This window comes from Pseudophryne corroboree, chromosome 6 (assembly GCF_028390025.1).
Source record: "Pseudophryne corroboree isolate aPseCor3 chromosome 6, aPseCor3.hap2, whole genome shotgun sequence".
NCBI classification, from domain to species: Eukaryota; Metazoa; Chordata; class Amphibia; order Anura; family Myobatrachidae; genus Pseudophryne; species Pseudophryne corroboree.
In genome coordinates this window covers 552,008,887-552,024,012 of record NC_086449.1, presented here as the reverse complement: position 1 = coordinate 552,024,012, position 15,126 = coordinate 552,008,887, and the positions used below count along the sequence as shown (strand labels likewise).

Genomic DNA, 15,126 nt, shown 5'->3' with positions numbered 1-15,126 from the left:
TTGTTCCTGGGCACCTGCCGAAGCAGGTGCTCTCTTGCCTCTGCCCTTACCTCTGGCGAGGAAAGAGGATCCCCGACCTCTTTTGGACTTGTGCGACCGAAAGGACTGCATCTGATAGGGTGTTACTTTCTTTTGCTGTTGGGGAATATATGGTAAAAAATTTGATTTACCTGCTGTAGCTGTGGAAACCAGGTCCGTCAGCCCATCCCCAAACAATACATCACCCTTATAGGGTAGTACTTCCATATGTTTTTTGGAATCCGCATCACCCGTCCATTGGCGAGTCCATAAGGATCTTCTCGCTGAGACAGACATGGCATTGGCCCCAGAAGCTAGCAATCCAATGTCCCTTTGAGCATCCCTCATAAATAAGACTGCATCTTTAATATGGGCTAGAGTTAGGAATACAGTATCCTTATCCATATTATCAAATTGATCTGTCAGCTCATCACCAAGCTGCAATTGCGCTACACACCCATGCCGACGCAATTGTCGGTCTTAGTACAGCACCCGTATGAGAATAAATACACTTTAATGTAGTTTCTTGCCTGCGATCTGCAGGGTCCTGAAGGGCTGCTGTGTCAGGAGTCGGTAGCGCCACTTTCTTGGACAAGCGCGTCATGGCCTTGTCCACAGTGGGGGGTGATTCCCAAATCTCCCTGTCCTGCTTAGGGAAGGGGTATGCCATATAAATTCTTTTGGGGATCTGCGGTCTCTTATCCGGAGTCTCCCAAGCTTTTCCAAAGAAATCATTCAATTCGTGAGATGTGGGAAATTTAATAATCTGTTTCTTTTCCTTAAACATGTGTACCCTTGTGTCGGGGACCGAGGGTTCATCCACAATATGCAACACATCCCTTATTGCCACAATCATACACTGAATGGTTTTAGTCACCCTAGGGTGCAATTTTACTTCGTCATAGTCGACACTGGAATCAGAATCCGTGTCGGTAGTAGTGTCTTGTATTAAGGGACGCTTTTGAGACCCCGACGGGCCCTGTGAGTCGGTCCAATCCGAGGATTGACCCCCTGATGTCCCCCCTAATTCAGCCTTATCAAGCCTTTTATGTAAAGATGCCACACTTGCATTCAACATATGCCACATGTCCATCCAATCTGGAGTCGGCACAACCGACGGGGACACACCACTCATTTGCTCCACCTCCTCCTTGGAGAAGCCTTCCGCCTCAGACATGTCGACACACACGTACCGACACCCCACACACACAGGGATTAACCTATAAGGGGACAAAACCCCAACCAGGCCCTAAGGAGAGACAGAGAGAGAGTATGCCAGCACACACCAGCGCTTAAAAACACTGGAAAATATATGTCCAGATAGCGCTTTTCTATATATAATATGCCAGTTCCCACTCACTGCGTCGCTAATGTGCCCCCCTCCTCTTTTTTCCAGCCTGTGAAGTTCAGCAGGGGAGAGACCAGGGAGCCAGCGTTTTCCTCATGCAGCTTCTGTGGAGAAAATGGCGCTGGTTAGTGCTGAGGATCAAGCCCCGCCCACCCGACGGCGGGCTTCGGTCCCAGTGATTTTTCAATAAAAATGGCGGGGGATTATAGATTTACTGCCTCCGCAGCCTAATCAAACTGTATTTGCCCAAATGTGAGGTTTATTGCTGCCCAGGCTGCCCAGGGTAAACCCCCCCCCCCTGCACCCTTCAGTGCTGCTCTGTGTGTGTGTGACTGGGAGCAATGGCGCGCAGCGGCCTTACCTCATGAAGATCTGATATCTTCTGCCGCCTAAGATGTCTTCTGCTTTCTCTATCCAGCTTCTATCTTCGGCATCTGTGAGGAGGACGGCGGCGCGGCTCCGGGACGAACCTCAGGTGAGACCTGTGTTCCGACTCCCTCTGGAGCTAATGGTGTCCAGTAGCCTTAGAAGCAGTGCCCAACTTGACTAGCCAGCTCTGCTTCTCTCTCCTTGGTCCCACGATGCAGGGAGCCTGTTGCCAACAGGACTCCCTGAAAATAAAAAACCTAGCAAAATTCTTCTTCAACAGAAAACTCTGGAGAGCTCTCTGCAGTGCACCCATTCTACTCTGGGCACAAGATCTAACTGAGATCTGGAGGAGGGGCACAGAGGGAGGAGCCAGTGCACACCCATAGTCAAAGTTCTTTTTAGGTGCCCTATCTCCTGCGGAGCCCATCTATACCCCATGGTCCTTACGGAGTCCCCAGCATCCTCTAGGACGTAGGAGAAAAACGTTTTAAGGCTGTTGTGCCAGTATGGGTACTGTGTACAGTGTACGGGGACAACGCAGTTGTGTACTGTGTCCGGAGACGCATTCCGCCCAGTTTAGAAGCCATGCGTCTCCGTACCCTCATGCCGCCATAATGGTTGGCGCCCCGCTAGCCGGGACGCCAGCTCAGTACTCACCACTCTTCATTCTGGCTCTGTTAGGGGTGGCGGCGTGCTGCAGGAATGTACGCTCGCCGTAATGGGCTTGTGAATAGGCCCCTCAGAAGCTCAGTGTCCTGTCAGCACGGAACGGGACCATTAACCCTTCAAGAGGTTGGGCCGTTCCCCCCCTAAGTCCCACGAAACAGGCAGGCTGGTGCCATCCAGCCCTGCCTCAAAATAACAAACATATAAAATAAATGCAGAAAACTCTTCAGGAGCTTCCTTCAGCATGACAGACTCCTCCGGGCACATTTTCTAAACCGAGTCTGGTAGGAGGGGCATAGACGGAGGAGCCAGCCCATACTATCAAATTCTTACAGTGCCCATGGCTCCTAGTGGACCCGTCTATATCCCACGGTACTAATTTGGACCCCAGCATCCTCTAGGACGTAAGAGAAAAATGCACTTAGTTCTGTCCATTCAATTGCATTCAATTCTGCATCAGCCCCTATATTTTTAGTGCCTGCATATCAGTCTGGCTGCAGAATATTCTACCATCATCAGTGATGCAGCTGCTTGTAACATGCGCTTCTGTCCCTGACTACAACAATAAGGCTGATAGCCCTGCCATGAACACCAATTTGGTACTGGAGTAACGAAGGAGTAACAAAAGATTAGCGGCCATATGGTTATAGCAAAAGCAGGGAATGTCACTAGCAGCTGCTGTGTACTAGAGCATGGGTCTTCAACCTGTGGCCCTGCAGCTGCTGTGGAACTGCACATCCCATCATGCACTGCCTCATCAGTTTTAGCATTCCTTAGTAGCATGATGGGATGCATAGTTCCACAACAGCTGGAGGGCCGCAGGTTGAAGACCCTTGTACCGGACACTTGGAAAGGAGATTGACACAATCTTTAACCTGAGTTGTGTCTGACTGTAGCACTGTGGAATTTTTTATTTTTTTATTTTAAATAAAAGATTTTATTGGAGTAGACCGACAGACAACTGAAATATGCAGTAAAGGTTACAGGCTTTTGTGAAAAACATCAGGCATAAACAAAGAGCTGCTAACCAAACATAAGAACAAAACCGATTATACTTTAAGTAGGCTTCCGCTACCCCCAGCCTGGAGAGAAGAAGAAACATGGAGGCCCGGGTTCCAGCACCTGCGCAATGGTTCCGGCAAACATGCATGCGCAGACACCGCAGTGCTGCTGCGCAATGGAGCCCACAGAAGCTGGATTGCGCTGCGTGAAAGACAGCAAGTGGCCTTTGCCTATCGCAGCCCGGTCTGGCAGTCCCGGAGGGAGGAAACACCTCCCAATTGGGCCTGCCTTGTATGTATAGCTATGACTGGCAGGTAGGACTGGCAGTCACAGTGAAGCCAATTCAGTCACAGACTGCAGCTGGCTTCACTGACAGTGAGAAGGGTGGCTGATTTTACCTGGAGGGGGAGCTGCAGACCTTCAGCCCATAGGTAAAATCCGCCACTGTTCATAGTCCTCCAAAAAATAAAACTGTAAAACAGGTATTTGATGGGGGAGATGGTATTGGAATACCGATAGTCGGGATTCTGACGGTCAGAATGCCAATGGATCCCAGTAAATATTTTAACCCTAACCTTCCCCCCTAACCCACCCCTCCCGCAGCCTAACGCTCCCCTAGTGCCTAACCCCAGTATTTTCCGTCAGGATTCCACTGTCAGCATTCTCACCATCTGGATCTTGACTGTATGCCATTTGACTGCCATCCTCCATTTTATCATTAAAAAGAATGAATTAAAGAAGGAAATAGAAAAAGAAAGAAGTGGCAAAAGAGGGGGATGGAGCAGAGAGTTCAGCAGAGACCAGGAACAATGAGTGATTGTGACCGATACCAAGGGGACCATATCGCCTGAAACTTAGAAAATAAACTGCTTTGCAAGCTTGAGATATATTTCATGGATGCAATGTGGTTGATCTTTGCCACGAGGGCAGACTTTGGTCTTTCCAGTGCTTAGCAATGTGGGATTTAGCCACTGCCACACTGCAGATGTGGGTGAACAGTTTATCTTGTTGGGCTTTTGAAATCCTAGGTACAGGGGCATTTAATAGGGCAGGCGTATGGACTTCATCACGTGTGAAGAAAAAGTGCCTACTCCCCCCACATACAGTAATCTTGAGCAGGAATTAGAAGTAGCAGGGAAAATGATGTGGAGTTTAGTAGGCACCAGTACTATCAGGTATAAACTTTGTAGCAAGTTTACACTACTGCATTTTTCTATAGTGCATTCTCATCGCCTACCAGAATTCTGCCAAATACGTGGATGAAAATGAAGGGAGCATTGCTGTACATTAGCCTATAAATCGCTGAATTATATTTTAAATGCATAATGCTAATGACTAACTAATCTTTTTTTTTTTAATTCTAGAAAAAACCCCAAATTATTCTAATAATAATATTATTGGGGGGAAAATACCATTTACAAAGAAACAACCTACTGTAACTGGGCGAGTTCAGCTTGTTGACCGATTCAGCATAAGGCAATATGATTAAATTAGTAAAAATCATGCTTTGAAATGAGCTTTTAAATTAGGAAATTCAAAGGCAGTAATCCAGTTGGACAGAATTTGTTTGGCTCTAGTTGCAAATGAGCTTAAAACAAGCCCAAACAGTAGGCGTTAGCTCTTCATTTAGTATTTACTGTATTCATTAACTGTTTCCTATGTAATTATGCCATAATATTATCTTTAGCTAATGTCATAATACAAGTATCATAATGAAAGTGCAAAAGTCTATGACAGTGAATACAGTATTGACAATGGATTTAGATCTTCCTTTAACACACACACTGATGGAGCAAGCAGTGTTTTATTTAGATGTATGGAGAACCAAAAATGGGTTGCGCCACCAATCACCAATACAGTACAGGCAGCATTCGGGAGACAGACACACAGGTGGTGGGTTAATCGGGGTATGGGGTGGGGCTATGTCAGGGGTGGAGTTAAGCTCTGTACACCCCACATCGAGAGCAAAAAAAATAAAGCTATACCCATCAGAGGTTAGGAACTAAGGCAGGGACGAAACTCGGATTTGTGTCACCTGGGGCAAGGCAGTAATTTGGTACCCCCACCCCTGGTGTCTCTTTTATTTACCTGTGAATAATGATCCCATAACCTGCATGTTAGAGGATACCAGCTCCCTCTCTTATATCAGAAATAGTCCCACCCTATATAATTCACAGAGACACCCCCATATAATACACAGAGACTCCACCCCTATAATGTACAAATGCACCCACCATATAACAGAGACACCACCCATAATGCCCAGAGATACCCCTCATATAATATACAGAGACACCACCGATAATGCTCAGAGACACCGATCATATGATATATATACGCCCCCATATAATATAGACACCCCCTTATAATATAGAGAAACCTTCGAGTCCATATTATATAGAGACCTTATAATGTAGAGACACCCACTGTATAATATACACAGACAACGTCCATATTATATACATATACACCACCCCTATAATACACAGAGATATCCACCATATAATATAAAGACACTGCCCATAATAAATATATATATATATATATATATATATATATATAGACACACCACCTATATAATGTACTGTACAAACACCCACCATTTGATTAACTGTACACAAACACCCTTATTTAATATATACTACCCCAATATAGCATAGATTCAGCGCTAGATCATCCATATAGCACAATACATAGGGATCTGACTCCCATAGATCATAATTAATAGATGAACTCTTAACAACTAATTCCACTGCCCTGAATTGAATAAACCCCCCCCCCATACCCCCTTGTCCCGTCTCACATGACACTTCCATTGTCAATATTTAATAAACAAAGCGAGTGTAGAAAATTACACAGTAGTCACCCAGAGGCTCAATCTGAGGGATTCTGTGCAAGGAAAGATACATAGCCTGACAGGAGACCTTGAGAACGGACATATACAGGGGTGCAAAACCTCGACCTCAGTACAGCCTCGTCCAGCACTTCTCAACGATCCTTGAAAGAGATGGACTGTGCTAGGGGGTGCAATTCCTGGCTCTGCCACTGACTCTAGCATTGTTCAGCCGTCCTGCGGTGGCGTGCGGCTGCAGCGGAAGGAGGAGGGGGGGATGTGGGAACAGCCTGCATGGTTGTGTCTATGTTACCTTCGTGCTCAGGACCTGGAAGTGACAAAAGGAGAGGGCAGGAGAGAACTTCCGCCCTTACAGCACCTAAATGTTTTCTTTGTTCTCCGTTAGTTTGGGGTAATTTTTTTTCTATGCAGCATTAGACCCTCGATTGCTCGCTTCGCTCGCCACGCTTCGGGCTTGGTGTCTCGCTCCACTTCGCTCGCAACACTTTACTATTTCAAATTGATTGTGACATGGACCAGGGGGTTATGGGAAAGGTCCTTTCCACGAAGGTAGACTAGACGCTACCCAGCCTGCATCTCCTCAAAGTCGACGGGCAATTCTGTGCCCTTCAAATCCAGAGCGTAAGCCTCCATAGCCCCTCCGCCCCCCCAGTTGCATCCATGACTAAGGGGGGAGGTTAGGGTTAGGCTGCGGTAAGAGAAGGCTATGGTTAGAGCGGAAGGGGGAGGCGGAACACTTACCTCACCCGTCGGGATGCTGACGTCGTTATTGTGACCGCCAGCATCGCATACCGATCCCCATTAGGAAATTGCAAGGACCTAATTTATGGGCTTCTGTCACACAGAGTACATTTTGGCTGACACTGACAGCTCATGTCCAGTGACTTCTGGAAAGTGTAAAGTAAAATTACATTAGGTTAAAAATAGAGACTGCCTAGGCTACTTTACACTTACTGCAGCTGGTTTTGAGCTGGTTTGCACGTCAAAAGTATTAATATCAGAATTTTCTTTTATAGGTACCTTGAATGCATGCAAACATATTAGATCCGTAATGGACATTTTACACAGACAGAGCCACCCGTGCAAAAGAGGGGTTTGATGAATTATATTCTATGTGAATACAAGAGACAAGTTCATTGAGTTGAACATAATTCATCTCAAGGCAATGTAACATCATTGCCTGTTAAACAGATAACAATGCCCCTATATACTACACTAAAACATCCACAACACTACAGTGCACCCGGAAAATATTCACAGCACTTCACTTTTTCCACATTTTGTTATGTTACAACCTTATTCCAAAATGGAATAAATTAATTTTCCCCCTCAAAATTCTACACACAATACCCCATAATAACGATGTGAAAAAGTGTTTTTGAGATTCTTGCAAATTTATTAAAAATAAAAAAACTAAGAAATCACATGTACATAAGTATTCACAGCCTTTGCTCAATACTTTGTTGATGCACCTTTGGCAGAAATTACAGCCTCAAGTCTTTTTGAATATGATGCCACAAGCTTGGCACACCTATCTTTGGGCAGTTTCGCCCATTCCTCTTTGCAGCACCTCTCAAGCTCCATCATGTTGGATGGGAAGCGTTGGTGCACAAACATTGTCAGATCTCTCCAGAGATATTCAGTCGGATTCAAGTCTGGGCTCTGGCTGGGCCACTCAAGGACATTCACAGAGTTTTCCTGAAGCCACTCCTTTGATATCTTGGCTGTGTGCTTAGGGTCGTTGTCCTGCTGAAAGATGAACCGTCGCCCCAGTCTGAGGTCAAGAGCGCCCTGGAGCAGGTTTTCATCCAGGATGTCTCTGTGCATTGCTGCATTCATCTTTACCTCTATCCTGACTAGTCTCCCAGTTCATGATACTGAAAAACATCCCCACAGCATGATGCTGCCACCACAATGCATCACTGTAGGGATGGTATTGGCCTGGTGATGAGTGATGCCTGGTTTCTTCCAAACATGACACCTGGCATTCACGCCAAAGAGTTCAATCTTTGTCTAATCAGACCAGAGAATTTTGTTTCTCATGGTCTGAGAGTCCTTCAGGTGCATTTTGGCAAACTCCAGGTAGGCTGCCATGTGCTTTTTACTAAGGAGTGGCTTCCGTCTGGCCACTCTACCATACAGGCCTGATTGGTGGATTGCTGCAGAGATGGTTGTCCTTATGGAAGGTTCTCCTCTCTCCACAGAGGAATGCTGTAGCTCTGACAGAGTGACCATCAGGTTCTTGGTCACCTCCCTGACTAGGGCCCTTCTCCCCCGATCGCTGAGTTTAGACAGCTGGCCAGCTCTAGGAAGAGTCCTGGTGGTTCCGAACTTATTCCATTTACGGATGATGGGGCCACTGTGCTCATTGGGACATTCAAAGCAGTAGATATTTTTCTGTACCCTTCCCCAGATTTGTGCCTTGAGTCAATCCTGTCTTGCAGGTCTACAGACAATTCCTTTGACTTCATGCTTGGTTTGTGCTCAGACATGCACTGTCAAGTGTTGGACCTTATATAAACAGGTCTGTGCCGTACCAAATCATGTCCAATCAACTGAATTTACCACAGGTGGACTCCAATTAATCTGTAGGAACATCTCAATGATGATCAGTGGAAACAGGATGCACCTGAGCTCAATTTTGAGCCTCATGGTAAAGGGTGTGAATACTTATGTACACGTGATTTCTTAGTTTTTTTTATTTTTAATAAATTAGCAAAAATCTCAAAAATGGGGTATTGTGTGTAGAATTTTGAGAGGGGTGGCCAACCAATCAGAGTCAAAGAGCCAAAAAATCTTGTTAGGCACGTCAAAGAGCCGGCATAGAGTTGAAAGCGCACATGCAAAAATGGGGTGCGCCCTTGTGCCTGCTAGGCCACGCCCCTGGTAAAAAAATACATTTAAAAAGCCAGATCCACATAAAACATTTTTAAAGCCAGATCCAACATAAAATACATGTAAAAAGCCACTTCCACATAAAATAATTGAGAAAGAAAGATCCACATAAAATATATTGAAAAAGCCAGATTCACATAATACACTTCAGATCCCCCATGGGTCACTCCAGCCAGTATCCTGCTGTGTCACTTCAGCCAGCTCCCCCATGGGTCACTCCAGCCAGTATCCTGCTGTGTCATTCCAGCCAGCACCCTCATGTGTCACTACAGCTCCCCCCCCCCCCCCCCCCCACCCCCCACACACACACACCTCATGCCATTGCAGCAGACCCTTATGTGTCCTCTGTTTGCCAGTGGGTCTCACCTCTAGTATCTGGCTCCCTCAGTCCTCAGTCATCGTAATGCTGCTGCCTGTCCGGATATGTTGTGATCACGTGACTTTGAGTGTGGGGAGCCACATTTGAATAAAGAAAGAGCCGCATGTGGCTCAAGAGCCACAGGTTGGCCACCGCTGCCCTACATCTACCGAGCTATCAGGCCAACAGGCAAAACACTGCAATGATGCTGGGGGCTTATCCCCCTTAAACTGTAACACAACAGAAGGTTTTGTCAGGTTATAAATAGCTGAAAAGAGAGTTCAACTTTTAAAGTGAATTTGCACCTTCAGAACACTTACATTTAATAGTCCACTGGAAAATTAGTTTTTTTTTATGTTTTTGTACATAAAAAAAAAAAAACAATAAAAGAACCCAATAGCTTATTCTTTCTAGCTTCTTTAATTGGTTTCCAAGTATTTTTAGATATTATGGAATAGTTGTTCATTTTGGTTGAACTGAGATACAGCACCAACTACTGTAGGTGTCTGGTTACAGATATATACAACAAAAATAACATTAATCATTTGTTATATTATCTTTACCTTTTCTGTATTCACATTGGCAGGCACTGTGCGGGGCTGGGCTAGACAGCAGCCAATCGTACAGCGTAGAAAAGAAAAATGGGAGACATGTCTCACAGTGTGGGGGGTGCCTGAATTTTGATGGTCACCTCGGATTGGTCATGTGACCAATCCAGGAAGTGCAAAATGACAGAGACCGAAGCTGAGCAGCGTGTGTGTCTGATCTGTAGCGAGGGTGGGGACAGGATCGGTTTATTTATTTATTGATTGTACACTCTGGGCATGATTCAGGGCCCCGTGCAATGCCGATGTTAACGGAGTAGAATTATTTATTTACTTCTGCATGTGCAGGGAAAAGCCTAAAACCTCTTAGGGGTATATTAACTAATAGACAGGTGTCACAAAACAAGCACGCACAGCGCTTCCCTGACGGGCATCCTTTCACCTCTCCCGCTCCAGCATGACGCAGCCACTGGCAAAGACACGTGGCAGCATCATCTTGAATCGGGAGAGGTGAGAGAGCGCCCGGCCACCGTCCATCTCATCTCTCAGCGGCTGTGGAGAGCGGCATCCCACGTGGAGACATCGGTGGGCGTCGCCATCTTAGTTCTTGTCACATGTCTGTGGAGGACCAATGAAGTAAAGTAGGAAGCTGCATCATCTGGGAGCAGCCATGACAGTACAGATCAACTGACCGGTCAAGATCCAATCAGGAGTCAGTCAGCTGTGAAATGACTCCTCTGACAAATGGGTATAAAGATCCTGCAAAGGCACTTCTTGATTGTCAGTGCTTTGTTGTCTACAGACCTGCTATGACCTCTGCTGAGTATCTCTCTGTCAAGCAGATTGCTCCTTAACTCCATTGGCCTCACAGTGCGTAAAGAGCCTGCTGGTGTAAGCTGCCCGGGACATCCTGTATATTCCATGCAGTCACTGCAAAGCTGCTACTGTGTTACCACTGCATCACCACTGTGTACATATACCACTGCGATTAACTCTTGCATTATCATGTACTGCGCACCTATTGCGATCACCATCCCAATAGGCTCTATAGAATAACATTTTGTACACTGAGCCTTTTAACTGCGGATTCCCCCAGGCCAGTAGATGGAGCACTACCTCCTTCCCCCATTGCCTATTTTTATATTGTTATTTAAGTTTAACCTTGATGGACCCGTTGAAATCCACTATTTGTTTTTCCTGCTGTAGATATCGGTTTTGTATGTTCAAATCTGCATTTCTATATGTTTTGAGTTATGCTGTGAACCAATGTTTACCACGGTTTGAAACGTTGCCTCAATACAAATGTTCATATTAAAAAAAGAAAAGATTTGAAAGGCTGTTACTGTACTAGAAATTATATCTACATAGTTTTTACTAAGCTGTATTTTTGGCATAATAAAAGCAGACTAACACAATAACTGTGCTAGCAGTTGCAATGGGCACCATGCCAGATGTTTTCGAAAAGTGCTGCTCATAAAACAGTCAATTCCATGCTCCATAATGACTTGCTGAATGCACCCATAATAAACTACTGATTTGCTTCAGAGAAATGTTGACAATAAAGTTTTACAATGGCAGTGCTTTGTACTCTTTTCACTAAAAGGTGCTCCGCTGTGTACAGTGTCCTGATTTCAGGTTTGGGAATAGAGTATGAAAGAGCAAGTAACTGTGCACCTGGACAAATCATGTTGCAGTGTAAGGGGGGCAAACGCATACATTTATTTATTGCATGAGGGTAGATACTGGCTGATTTTGCACTAGTCCACAAATGCTATGCAGCTTTATTTTTACACTGCCATTTAGATTTAATTTTGGACACACCCTTCCCACATCTGAAACTCCCTGCACGCTACATCTGCTCCACTTGCAGTGCAGCATGGTTTTATCAAGGTGCACGTTCTGTTGCTCTTTCTTATGCTGGTTACACATTGGATCATGGGTCTTCAACCTGTGGCCCTCCAGCTGCTGTGGAACTACACATCCCAGCATGCCCCACCACAGCTGGAGTGCCGCAGGTTGAAAACCCATGCATTAGATGATCCCGCACGGTGACAGACAGGAAGACTGATGTAACGATATATCGGTTGTCCAAACACACTGAATGATATAGCGTGAGATTGTGCAATACATTGTTCATTAGCTGCATTTAGCTGCATGCTGTGGGTCGCCAGGACATCCCATCTGCCGTGCAGCACATCAGATGGGCACACATGGGAGCGTCTGATAGTGCGTACCATACTTGCCTACTCTCCCGGAATGGCCGGGAAGCTCCCGAAAATCGGGTGACCCATCCGGCTTCCCGGAAGAGCAGGCAAGTCTTCTGATTTCTGGTGAACCCCTGCCTGGCCACTCACTTAGTCTGCCCCTTTTTTTTATATCCTTTAGGCAATCTCAACGATATTCATATGCCTATCCCATGCATGTTTAAATTGCTCTACAGTCTTAGGGGTATATTCAATTGAAGTCGAAACTGGCGTCTGTCGAAAAGGTCAAATCGTGATTCGACCTATTCAATATATCCCAAATTTTTTTGACAATTCGATGAATTCGACTTGTCGAAAAGCACGTGGATCGGCGGAATAGCTGCCGATTCACGTGCTTGTGTTGAAAATGTGTTTTGGCCCCCTTTTCGACCATCTCAGTCCGACATAAAAAAATGTTGGACTGAGATGAGTGATTAGAGCAAGAGAGGGGGGAGAGCCGCAGGGAGACGGGGGACAGCCGCAGGCATATAGGGGAGATCAGCGCTACAGCACAGCGCTGTAGCAGGATGTCACAAAGCCGAACCAATCACGGCAGCTTCCACCTGGCTCCAGCAAGTGAGGTCACGCTTGCTGGAGCCGGATGGACACTGCCGTGAGGTCGGGCGGCTGTTTGACATCCTCCTGCAGCGCTACTGTAGTGCTGATCTCCTGCATCTGCCGGCGGCTGTCCCCGCTGGTCTCACCGCGGCCCTCCCCCCCTCTCCTCCTCTGGGTCCCTTATCTCAACTCGATTTGAAAAAGTCGAATTGAGATGAGATTTGAATAGGGGTTGTCAGATCCATTCCGACAAATCCATGTTGGAATGGATCCGACTTCAATTGAATATACCACTTAGCCTCTACCACCTCTGATGGGTGACTATTCCACTTATCCACTACCCTTTCTGTGAAGTAATTTTTCCTTAACTTTGCCCTGAACCTGCCTCCCTCCAGTCTCCGTGTATGTCATCAAGTTCTATTACTTCTCTTCCTTTGAAGAATGTTTCCCTCCTGAACTTTAAGACCCTTGATATATTTGAAAGTTTCTATCATGTTCCCCCTTTCCCTTCTCTCCTCCAAACTATACATAAGATCTTTTAGCCTTTCCGGATAAGTTTTGTGATGTAGGTCATTCACCATTTTAGTTGCTCTTCTTTGTACACTCTCTCTAATGTATTTATATCCTTCTGGAGATATGGGGGGTCATTCCGAGTTGACCGCTCGCTAGCTAGTTTTAGCAGCCGTGCAAATGCTATGCCGCCGCCCACTGGGGAGTGTATTTTAGCTTAGCAGAAGTGCGAACGCATGTGCAGGCGAGCTCTGCAAAAACAGTTTGAGCAGTTTCAGAGTAGTTCTGAACCTACTCAGCGCTTGCGATCGCTTCAGCCTATTTGTGTCCGTATTTGACATACACCCGCTCAGTGAATGCCCAGCCACACCTGCGTTTTTTCAGACACGCCTACGTTTTTGCAAACACTCCCTGAAAACGATCAGTTGACACCCAGAAATGGCCCCTTCCTGTCAATCTTCTTGCGGCCGTCAGTGCGACTGAAAACTTTGCTAGAACCTGTGTAAAACAACAAATGGCTTTGTACCCGTACGTAGCGCGTGCGCATTGCGGGGCAAATGCATACGCAGAAATGCCGATTTTTAGCCTGATCGTTGCGCTGCGAACAACGGCAGCTAGCGATCAACTCGGAATGACCCCCATGGTGTTCAGAACTGGACACAGTATTCCAGATGGGGCCGTACCAATGACCTATACAGTGGCATTATCACTTCTTTTTTCCTGCTACTGATTCCTCTTCCTATGCAGCCAAGCATCTGACTTGTCTTTCTCATTGCTTTGTTGCATTGACTTTCTGCCTTCAAGTCACTTGAAATAGTGACTCCTAAATCCCTTTCCTCCTCAGTAGTTTCCATTATAGTACCCTTATACTATATTTTGCCTTTGGGTTTTTGATACTCAAGTGCATGGTTTTGCATTTTTTTTTTTTAGCATTAAACTGTAGTTGCCAAGTTCTTGACCATTTCTCAAGCCTACCTAGGTCATCAATCATTTGTTTTACCCCTCCAGATGTGTCTACCCTGTTGCATATCTTTGTATCATCTGCAAAAAGGCATACCTTCCCTTCAATACCATCTGCAATGTCACCAACAAAGATACTAAAGAGAACTGGACCAAGTACAGATCCCTGGGGTACTCCACTGGTAACATTTCCCTCCATAGATTGCACTCCATTTACTACAACGGTCTGTTTCCTATCCTGCAACCAGGTTCTTATCCATTTAACGGTTTTATAATCCACCCCCATGCTTTCAAGTTTATTTAGCAGTCTGAGATGTGGGACAGTGTCAAATGCCTTACTAAAGTCTAAATATGCTCCATCTACAGCTCCCCCTTGATCCATTATTTTCGTCACAGTCATAAAAGTCAATAAGATTTGTTTGGCATGATCTTCCACCATTAAATCCATGCTGTTCTAGATCCTGTAAATTGTTTGATTTAAGATATTCCACAACTCTTTACATTACTATTCTCGCCCAGTCAGAAACCCGACGTATGGCAGTAAGTATTTTTACCCTACCTCTAACCCACCCAACCTACAGCCTAATCCTAACCGTCCCCTCCTGCAGCCTAACCCTAACCCCAATCTCCCCTACCCCCTGCAGCTTAACCATAACCTTCCACCTAGTACCTAACCCCAGTACTTACCTCCTGGATCCGTCGGGATTGTGACCTTCAAGATCCCACTAACGTTATTCTGACTGTTCGGCTACCGATTGCTGGGATCCTGATCGCATCCCTTTCTCATGAAGGATGGATGT

General features: G+C 45.7%; 1 protein-coding gene across 7 annotated transcripts in view; it reads right to left on the bottom strand.

Moving 5' to 3' along the window:
- The window catches only part of LIN7A (lin-7 homolog A, crumbs cell polarity complex component), a 259,197-nt gene that overhangs the window by 30,534 nt on the left and 213,537 nt on the right, over window positions 1-15,126 (bottom strand). The window lies entirely within an intron of this gene.